At 34.6% G+C, this 10238-nt stretch overlaps 1 pseudogene across 1 annotated transcript; it reads right to left on the reverse strand.

Moving 5' to 3' along the window:
- Positions 1 to 1044: 1044 nt before the first annotated feature.
- LOC308617923 (heterogeneous nuclear ribonucleoproteins A2/B1-like) lies at positions 1045 to 2136 on the reverse strand (annotated as a pseudogene). Its single transcript has one exon. The product of its transcript is annotated as a heterogeneous nuclear ribonucleoproteins A2/B1-like (transcript).
- Between the last annotated feature and the right edge of the window lie 8102 nt (positions 2137 to 10238).

Genomic DNA, 10238 nt, shown 5'->3' on the forward strand with positions numbered 1-10238 from the left:
TTAAGTTTACAATATATCTGCATAGAGCTACACAAAGTATTCTGCTATGACTTTTATTATTTCTCTGTCTCTCTAGCTATTTTTCCTTGTAGTTACTTATTTTGTATATATGTGATTTATTGCTTTCTTTCTTTATTAGGTTACACGTCTATTTTTGTTAACTTTTTAAAAAATAACTTTTTTTTTACCACAATAGCAAATAATCAAACTATAATATGGACTAAGGAACGGAATAGGCATTTATCCAAATAAGACATACAAATGACCAATAGGTACATGACAAGTTACTCAACATTACAAAAGATGTAAGGTACAGGATGACCAAAATTAGCACAGCTGTAGGATGTACATCAAAGTTGTTAAGGCAGTAAATCCTACAATTCATCGCAAGAAGAAAAACTTTTTCTGGTAATCATTTCATAATGTATGTAAGTCATATCACTACCCTGGAAACTCTGATATCATAAAACAAGAAAAATATTTAAAAGGTGAAAACTAAAAGTGCAAAATTATCAAAGAGGACAAACTACTACTGTTTTACCTTTAGAATTATTTTATTAAATCTTAAAGGTACAACAGTTTCTTAACTCTACACATGAACTAATTTTCTTTAGAAGAATGATGTTATGTCTCATTACACCATGATTCTAGCTAACAGTTTTTCAAAATTTTGAGAAAAATCTTGAAAAAGGATTCAAATATCATCCAAAACTTTGAAATTTAACATTATCAAAGGGGATGCTTCCACATTCTTACAGAGACCACTGGAGAGACAACAATTCAAAAGCTAGGAAACGGTCTCAAAAGCAATTTTTCACACAATCTTTCCTCCACAGGAAGGTATTGTTCTTACCTAATCGAGTCTACTCACAAAATGGCTCTCTGTACCTGCTCTGGTGTCTTCTGCCATATCACTGCATATTTATGCATGACTGAGGTAAGAGTTTCCTGAACACTGTTATTTCGATAACCTAAAGCTCTTCTGTTACCTCTGGGCTCTCAACGTCTCCTATTTATACAGTCAAGCCCACAGCAAATAGAAGCTCAGTATCGGCTGGTCTCTGCATAACGCCCACGTCTTCCACTGCCTCCTGGACCATAGTTTCCTCCACCGTATGATCCTCCCACGTTCCTGCTATAGCACTCAGTTTTCCACTCTTCAGTAAATCGTACTTAGAAGGTTTCTGCTTATAATTTCCCAAATCATTGTAATTAGGACTTCCATAATTTCTTCATCCATGGCTGTCAAAACCACCTCTGGAGGCCCCATCCAGGTCGCCATATCGAGATCCTCTACCACCGTATCCTTCTCATCCTCTTCCATAACCAGGGCTAACCCCCAAATTGCCACCTCCAGATCCTCCTCCACACCCATGATAGCCATCCCCAAATGTATGTCCTCTTCCATATCCATCAGCTCCTCCTCCAAGTTTCCTTCCTCGTCCTGGTCCTGCTCCAACATTTCCACCACCACCAGGAGAGTTTCCAAAACCAACGTTGCCTCCTCTTCCACCTCTAGAACTTTGGACTCCCTGCATTTTAGGTCGAGACAAGGCCTTTCTTACTTCTGCATGATGACCATTGATGCTATGGTCTTTCTGCAACACAAGCTTTTCCACGGGATCATGGTCATTAAAAGTAACAAATCCAAAGCCTCTTTTCTTTCCAGACTCCCTATCAGTAATTATCTCAATGGCATTGATTTTTCCATATTTCTCAAAGTAATCTCTAAGATGATGCTCCTCAGTATCTTCTTCAATTCCACCAACAAACAGCCTCTTCACGGTGACAAGAGCCCCCAATTTTCCATAGTCCTCTCTTGGGACAGCACGTTTGGGTGCAACCGTTTTCCCATCAATGGAATGAGGTCAGCAGCCATGGCAACATCCACCTCAGCCATGGATGAAAACGTGACAAAACCAAATCTTCCTGGTTTTTGGCTGGCAGGATGCCTTATTAACACACAGTCTGTAAGGTTTCCCCGTTGCTTGTAGTAGTTCCTCAGACTTTCTTCCATGGATTCAGAGCTTAAACCACCAATAAAGAGTTTACAGAATTTTCCTTTTCTTTCTTATTCCTCTCCAAAGGAACAGATGTTGAAGTTTTCTTTATCACAGGTTTACTCGCTTGAGCCATTTTCCCGAAGCTGAGGGGGATGAGGGAGATCTCCAAAGACTAACATGAACCGGAGGGTCCTGCCCCATGGCGAGAACCGAACCTCTGCTGCTCCAACAACAACACCTGTAGGAGCACCTCCACCAGGGACCTGGTGATGCTGCTACTGCTCTGGAGCCACTGCTGCCCTTGAACCAATCTTGAGCAACTTTCAGTTTTTCTGCACAGCGTCATTTTGAACCGAGTGACCTTTCCTGATCCAGTAATCAAACTTCTTATTACATTTCCTCTACATTGATTTTTTTCAGAACTTTTAATTTTCTCTGCATTGTTATCTATCTATCTATCTATCTATCTATCTATCTATCTATTTATTTATTTATTTATGGCTATGTTGGGTCTTCGTTTCTGTGCGTGGGCTTTCTCCAGTTGAGGTGAGCGGGGGCCACTCTTCATCGCGGTGCGTGGGCTTCTCCCATTGCAGAGCACAGGCTCCAGATGCGCAGGCTCAGTAGTTGTGGCTCACGGGCCCAGCTGCTCCACAGCATGTGGGATCCTCATGGACCAGGGCATGAACCCATGTCCCCTGTACTGGCAGGTGGATTCTTAACCACTGCACCACCAGGGAAGCCCCTGTTATCTATTTTTGATACAGTTTTCCTCAATAAATTGGATATTCAATGAAGAGATCACTAATGTGGACTTTAAAGTTTTATACCAAAATACTTACCTATTGCTTTGCCCTTACAATAAGTTCAGATATCTTTTTTGAAAGAAACTATTCAGACTACAAAAAGGATTTTTCTTTTTTGTTGTTTTGTTTTTGTTTTTGTTTGTGTTTTTATACAGCAGGTTCTTATTAGTCACCAATTTTATATACATCAGTGTATACATGTCAATCCCAATCACCCAATTCAGCACACCACCATCCCCACCCCCCACCCCCGTGGTTTTCCCCCTTTGGTGTCCATACGTTTGTTCTCTACATCTGGATCTCAACTTCTGCCCTGCAAACCGGCTCATCTGTAACTTTTTAAAAAATAACTTTTTGGATTTAATATTATTTTAAAATTTTTATTATTTCTGCCTCATTAATTTTTCTTTTTATTTTAATAAGTCTTTCCTTAATTTTTATTTTTTAAGATTTTATACACTTTTGGAGTTTTGAGTTGGGAAATTAAGAAACTTATTTTTAATTATACATTTCAACTGATATAGATATTTAAGTTTCCTCTGAAAAAATACTGTAAGAAATAGATTCTGATATGTAAGGATTACATTATTTTATTAAAATTTGCATTTATGGTTTTCACTTTCCTTTTTGTCTAGAAATGTTGAAAAAAGTGGTTTTCTTTTTATTTCTTTATAATTTGCAATGGGAAGAGCATTTTTCCCCAGCATTTTATTATACATTATTGAATGTACAGAAGAGTTGAAAGGATTATACAGTACACATCCATTTATCCACCACTGAGATTTTATTATTCTCAACATTTTACTAGATAAGCTTTATCACATACCTGTTCATTTATCTATCATCCAAAACTTTAATTTATCAATTGATCTGTTTATCAATTTATCTATTCATCTATAAGTTCATCTCACTTTTTGAAGTGTTTCAAGTAAGTTTCAGACATTAGGATACATGAGCATTAAACAGTTTAGCATTTATATCATTAACTAGAATTCAGTATTTGTTTAGAGTTATTATTGCTTTATTTTAGGTAATTTAACCTATAGTGAAATATACAAGCCATTAATGAGTTTTGACGAACGTTTAGATCTGTTATCCAAACACCTGTCAAGCTATAAGGCATTTCTGTCACCCCAGAAAATTCCCTCATACCTCTTTACAGTCAGTTTCTATTTCCAACACTTCAGAGAAAAACTCTGTGTTTATTTTTTTTTATCATATATTAATTTTTGACTTATAGAACTTTACTTTTAAAATGCTGCTTTTATTTTTTCACCATACATTAACTTCTGCCCATTACAGAACTTTACTTAAATGGACTAATTAATACAGTACATACTCTAATGTGTAAAGCTTCTTTCACTGAACATGATTTTTAAGGTTCATCAAAATCCTTGGCTGCATCAGTATTTATTTTTAAGTGGTGACCAGGTCTCCCACTGTATGAATATACCACAGTTTATCTATTCTCCTGATTATATATATTTGGATTATTTCCAAATTTTGGCTATTATGAAAGAAGCTTTGAACATTTTTGTGGACATGTTTTTACTTCTTTTGGACAAATACCCATGAGTGCAATTGTTGGGTCATAGGGTAGCTATGTACCTCACTTTATAAGAAATTTCCATGACACAGAAGATTTTATAAAATAAAATAGAGACAAATTAGATGTTATCAACATTTTAAATGTTTGTTTTCAAATGTCACCATGAAGAAAACAAACAGGCAAGCCACAATCTAAGAAAAAAAATATTTTCAAAATATCTGAGAACAGGTTTCCAAGAGATATATCTATCTACTAATATGTCTATATGTATCTAACACATCTATGTACATAAATAGATATATCTATAAATGTATATTGATATATTTATGTATATAGATACTTATATAACTAATGTGTCTAATATCTAATATATATTACAGCTTTACACATATATGTGATAGATATATTAAAACAATAAAAATACACACAATGCAATAAAGATGGCAAATATTTGAACAGGCATTTCAAAATAGAACTATGTGAATGAAAAATAAGTATGTGAAGAAATGTTCAAATCATTAGTCATCAGCAAAATGGAAATTAAAATCCTAATTATGGGGACTTCTGATTTCTAGTTCTGCATGTAAGGGAACTTGGAAGTCAACACTCCATCCTAACAAGTAAAAAGTTGAACATGATTCTTCTTGGATCCATGAAATAGGGGAGAACACAGGGCAAACCACTGCTCCCAAGATTAGAGAAACAAAGAGCTGAATACAAGGAGTTGTTGATTTCCAGATTACTGGAGCAGAGACCTACAAGGAGAAACTGCCTCTGGAAGCAGTGCTGGGATAGAAAAAGCTGAACTATAATTGATAAATTGCTGGAGATAGAGTGAGGGCAACTGTGAGAGTTAAAAACATCAAAAGGAAACCAGTCATGGGAGGCTCCCACAATATTGTGAGATGTACCTCCAGGTAAGGAGTCTGACCAAATTCTGACAGTATTAAATATCAGAGAAAACACCCTCCTGCTTCTGACAGGCAAAAAAAAAATCATTTTGAAATATGCCAGAGCACTCAGTTCTTCCTACCAGGCCTGCCCTCAGAGGAAAATTGTTTAGTGAACCTAATACTAGCTAAAAAGATGTGTATTAAGACACATATAAGAAACTTGGAAGTTGTTACTCTCCCCTAACAACAAATGAAAAGCTGAAGAAACTGAAAAATCAACAACTCTCTTTGAATTCTCAAGAGAGGGGAGGACACAGGACAAACTGCTATTCGTAAGACTGGAGAGATAGATCAATACAGGGAGGCATGGCTTACTAGAGAATCACTAGCTGCAACCCCACAGGAGCCAGTGCCACGGTAGGAAAGCCTTGGCCGTAATCGATGAATCACTGGAGGCTCAGAGCAGACAGCTCTGAGAGTTAAAAACTTCAAGGCATCTAGTCTTGGGGGACTCACAATATTTTAAAATTTACCTCCAGGAGCTTGACTAGGTTCCTACAGTTAATATCAGTGAAAAATCCTCTCCTGCTTCCTGAGGGGGAAGGGAAAAGGAACCATTTTGAAAGACTCCAGAGCACTCTGTTCTTCTTAACAAGGCCTGCCCTCAGAAGAAACTAGTTAAACTGGGCCTAACCTGCTGGGGAAGGGAAATACTCGACTCCAGCCCATTCTAGCCAACCTGTCCTACCTAAGGAGGGAGAAAAAAAAAACCCTGAGAAACCCCTGTTAAGTTCACAGGCTAGAGGCATAGGCTCCCTAAAAGACTGATATCTAATCAAAGGACTATAAAACGCCTTCCCTCCCCACAAACCTCACCATCATATTATTAGTGGCCTATTTACAGGCAGCTCTTCTTACTCCTCTTACCTCTTGTCTGGCTATCAAGAAAAAAAAATCACAAGACATACCAAAAGGCAAAAAAATATATATATATTGAAGAGATAGAGTAAGCATCAGAACCAGACATGGCAGGGGTTTTCAAAATATCAGACTAGGATTTTAAAACAACTATGATTAATATGCTAAGGGCTCTAATGGGTAGAGTGGGCAGCATGCAAAAACAGATGGGTCATGTAAGCAGAGAGATGGAAATTCTAATAAAGAGTCAAAAAGAAATAATAGAAATCAAAAATACTGTAATAGAAATGAATACTGCCTTTGATGGACTTATTAGTAGATGTGACACAGCTGAGGAAGGAAACTTTGAGCTAGAGGATGTATCACTAGAATCCTGGAAAACCAAAAACAAAGAGAACAAGAAAGTTGAATCAATAATTAATAACCTCCTAAAACTGAAAGTAGCAGGCCCAGATGTGTTCACTGGTGAATTCTACTAAACACTTAAGGAAGCAATTATACCAATTCTCTACAATCTCTTTCAGAGAGCAGAAGCAGAAAGATTACTTCCTAATTCATTCTATGATGCCATCATGACCCTAATAGCAAAACCAGACAAAGATATAAGAAAACTTCAAACTATTGTCTTTCATGAACACAGATGTAAAAATTCTCAACAAAATATTAGCAAATCAAATCCAATAATGTATAAAAAGATAATATACCATGACCAAGTGGGATTTATCCCATGTATGAAAGCCTGTTTCAACATTCAAAAATTAATTATTGTAATCCATCATATCAACAGGATAAAACAGAAAAATCACATGATCATATCAATAGATGCAGAAAATGCATTTGATAAAATCTAACAGCCATTCATAATAAACGTTCTCATTAAACTAAGAATAGATGATAATATCCTCAACTTTATAAAGAATATCTACCAAAAAAAATATACAACATCATACTAGATGGTGAGAATCTCAAAGCTTTCCAACTAAGGTCAGGTACAAGGCAAGGATGTTCCCTTTCAGCACTCCTTTTCAACATCATACTGGAAGTTCTATCCAATTCAGTAAGAAAAAGAAAAGAATGGAAAGGAAAGGAAAGGAATAAAGATTGGAAAGGAAAAAATAAAATTACTTCTTTTTGCAAATAGATTTATTTTTCTATGTATAAAATCCAAAAGAACTGCTAAAAATCTCCTGGAACTTATAAGTGATTATAACAAGGTTGCAGGATACAAAGTTAATACACAAAAGTCAAATGCTTTCCTATATATCAGGAATGAATAAATACAACTTGAAATTAAAAATATAATACCATTTACTTTAACATCCATGAAAACCAAATACTTGAATACAAATTTAATAAAATATGTACAAGATATACACAAGGAAAACAAAAAACTTTGATGAACAAAATCAAAGAGGTAAATAGAGATATGTTCTATGTTCACCTAGAGGAAGACCCAATATTTTCAAAATGTCAGTTCTTCTTTACTTGATCTATAGATCCAATGCAATTTCAATCCAAATACCAGAAAGTTATTTTGTATATACTGACAAACTGATTTTAAAGTTTATGTTGGCAAAAGCCAACATAATATTGAAGGAGAAGAACAAAGTTGGACTGACAATACCTGACTTCAAGACTTACTATAAAGCTACAGTAACCAATACAGTGTGGTACTGGTGACAGAATACACAAATAGATCAGTGGAACAGAATAGGGAGCACAGATATAGACCCCCATAAATATAGTAAACTGATGTTTGACAAAGGAGCAAAGGCAACACAATGGAGCAAAGGTAGTTTTTACAAGAAACATTGCTGGAACAACTGGACATCTACATCCAAAAAAAAAAAACACAAAGGAATCTAGATATAAACTTTACACCCTTAACAAACACTAACTCAAAATGAATCACAGATCTAAATCTAAAATGCAAAACTATAAAACTCCTAGAGGATAACAAAGATGAAAACCTAGATGACTTTGGGTGGCAATGACTTTTTAGATACAACACCAAAGGTATGATCAGTGAAAGAAGTAATCGATAAGCTGGCTTCATTAAAATTACAAACTTCCGCTCTGTAAAAGACAATGTCAAGAGAATGAAAAGACAAGACACAGACTGGGAGAAAATATATGCGAAAACACATCTAATAAAGTACTGTTATCTAAAATATGCAAAGAAATCTTAAGCTAAATAATAAGAAAACAAACAACTCGATTCAAATTATGCCAAAGACACTTGACAGACACTTCACAAGAGAAGATATACAGATGGCAAATAAGCACATGTAAAAATGCTTCACATCATATGTCATCAGGGAAATGCAAATTTAAACAACCATGAAATACCACTTCACACTTATTAAAATGGCCAAAATATGGAATACTGAAAAACTAAATGCTGGTGAGGATGTGGAGCAACAGGAACTCCTATGCATTGCTGGTGGGAATGCAAAATGGTACAGCCACTTTGAAAGTCAATGTGACAGTTTCTTACAAAAGTAACTATATCTCTACCATATGATATAGCAATCATGCTCCTTGGTATTTACCCCCAAAAGTTCAAAAGTTATGTCCACACAAAAACCTGCATAAGTATGTTTATGGCAGCTTTATTCATAATTGCCAAAACTTAGAAGCAATCAAGATGTCCTTCAGTGGGTGAATGGATAAATAAACTTTGGAACATTCAGACAATGGAATATCATTTAGTGCTAAGAAGAAATGACATGTGAAAAGACAGGGAGGAACCTTAAATGCATATAAGTGAAAGAAGCCAATTTGAAAAGGCTACATATTGTATGATTCCAACAATATGACATTCTGGAAAGGCAAAACAATGGAGAAAATTTAAAAAAATCAGTGGTTGGCAGGGGTTGGGTGGAGGAGGAATGAAAAAATGGATCACAGAGGATTTTTAGAACATTGAAAACACTCTGTATGACACCATAATAATGGATACAGTATATATTTGCCCCAACCTATAGAATGTACAACATCAAGAATGAACCATAATGTAATATATGGACTTTGGGTGATTATGATATGTTGGTGTGGGTTCATTAGTTGTAACAAACGTACCACTCTGGTAGGAAATGTTGATAATAGGGGAAAACATGTATGTGTGGAGGCAGGGAATGTATGGAAAATATCTGTACCTTCCTCTCAATTTTTCTGTGAATCTAAAACTGCTCTGAAAAAACACTGTCTTAATTTTTTAAGGCATTAAAAAGACAAAGGAAAAGAAATAATGGGATACCAAGACACACCTACCATAATAAGTAACTTATTAAAAACTGAAAATAGAAAGTGTTGGAAAGATTTGGAAAAACTGAAACCTTATACATAGTATAATTTTTACTTCCTGTTTCTCTCAGAGTTTAGTTATTAGGTGTATATATAGTTCTGATTTTATGATTTCTTGGTAACATAACATTATGTATATCTATTTTATGTAATATTATTTTTATTATTATGAAGCATTCTTCAACTCATAATATACTTCTATTAATACAGTTTGTCTTTCTCATACATTATTTGTCTTTAAATAAAATTTAGCTTTTGCTTTTTTATTATTAATGTTTCTATGCTAAATCTATTTTTTCATTCTTTAAGTGTCAACTTATCTGCATCTTTATTTCTTGCAGACAGATTATATTTGGAACATGTTTTTACATTCATTATGATGATCTCTGTCTTTTAATTGGTGACTTCAGTCCATTTACCTTTAATGTAATTATTCATATGATTGAAATTAGGTATACCATTTTTCTAACGTTTTCTATTTTTCCCATCTGTCTAAAAATATATTCTGTTCCTTCTATTCTGTAACTTTTTTGTGTTTATTGTATAGTTTTTATAATTCAACTTAATGTTTTTTTTTTAGATTTACCTTTTTTATTTTATTTTCAGAATGGTTGCTCTAGGGATTACAAAAGACATCATTATCTTATCACAGTCTATTTAAAGTTAATGTAACATCACTTTGTACATAAAGTAAGAATTTGGAAATAAATATTTTACTTCCCTCATATATTAAACTATTTTATATGTATTATATATACATATA

Source organism: Mesoplodon bidens, assembly GCF_964165515.1.
Source record: "Mesoplodon bidens genome assembly, chromosome: 5".
NCBI classification, from domain to species: domain Eukaryota; kingdom Metazoa; phylum Chordata; class Mammalia; order Artiodactyla; family Ziphiidae; genus Mesoplodon; species Mesoplodon bidens.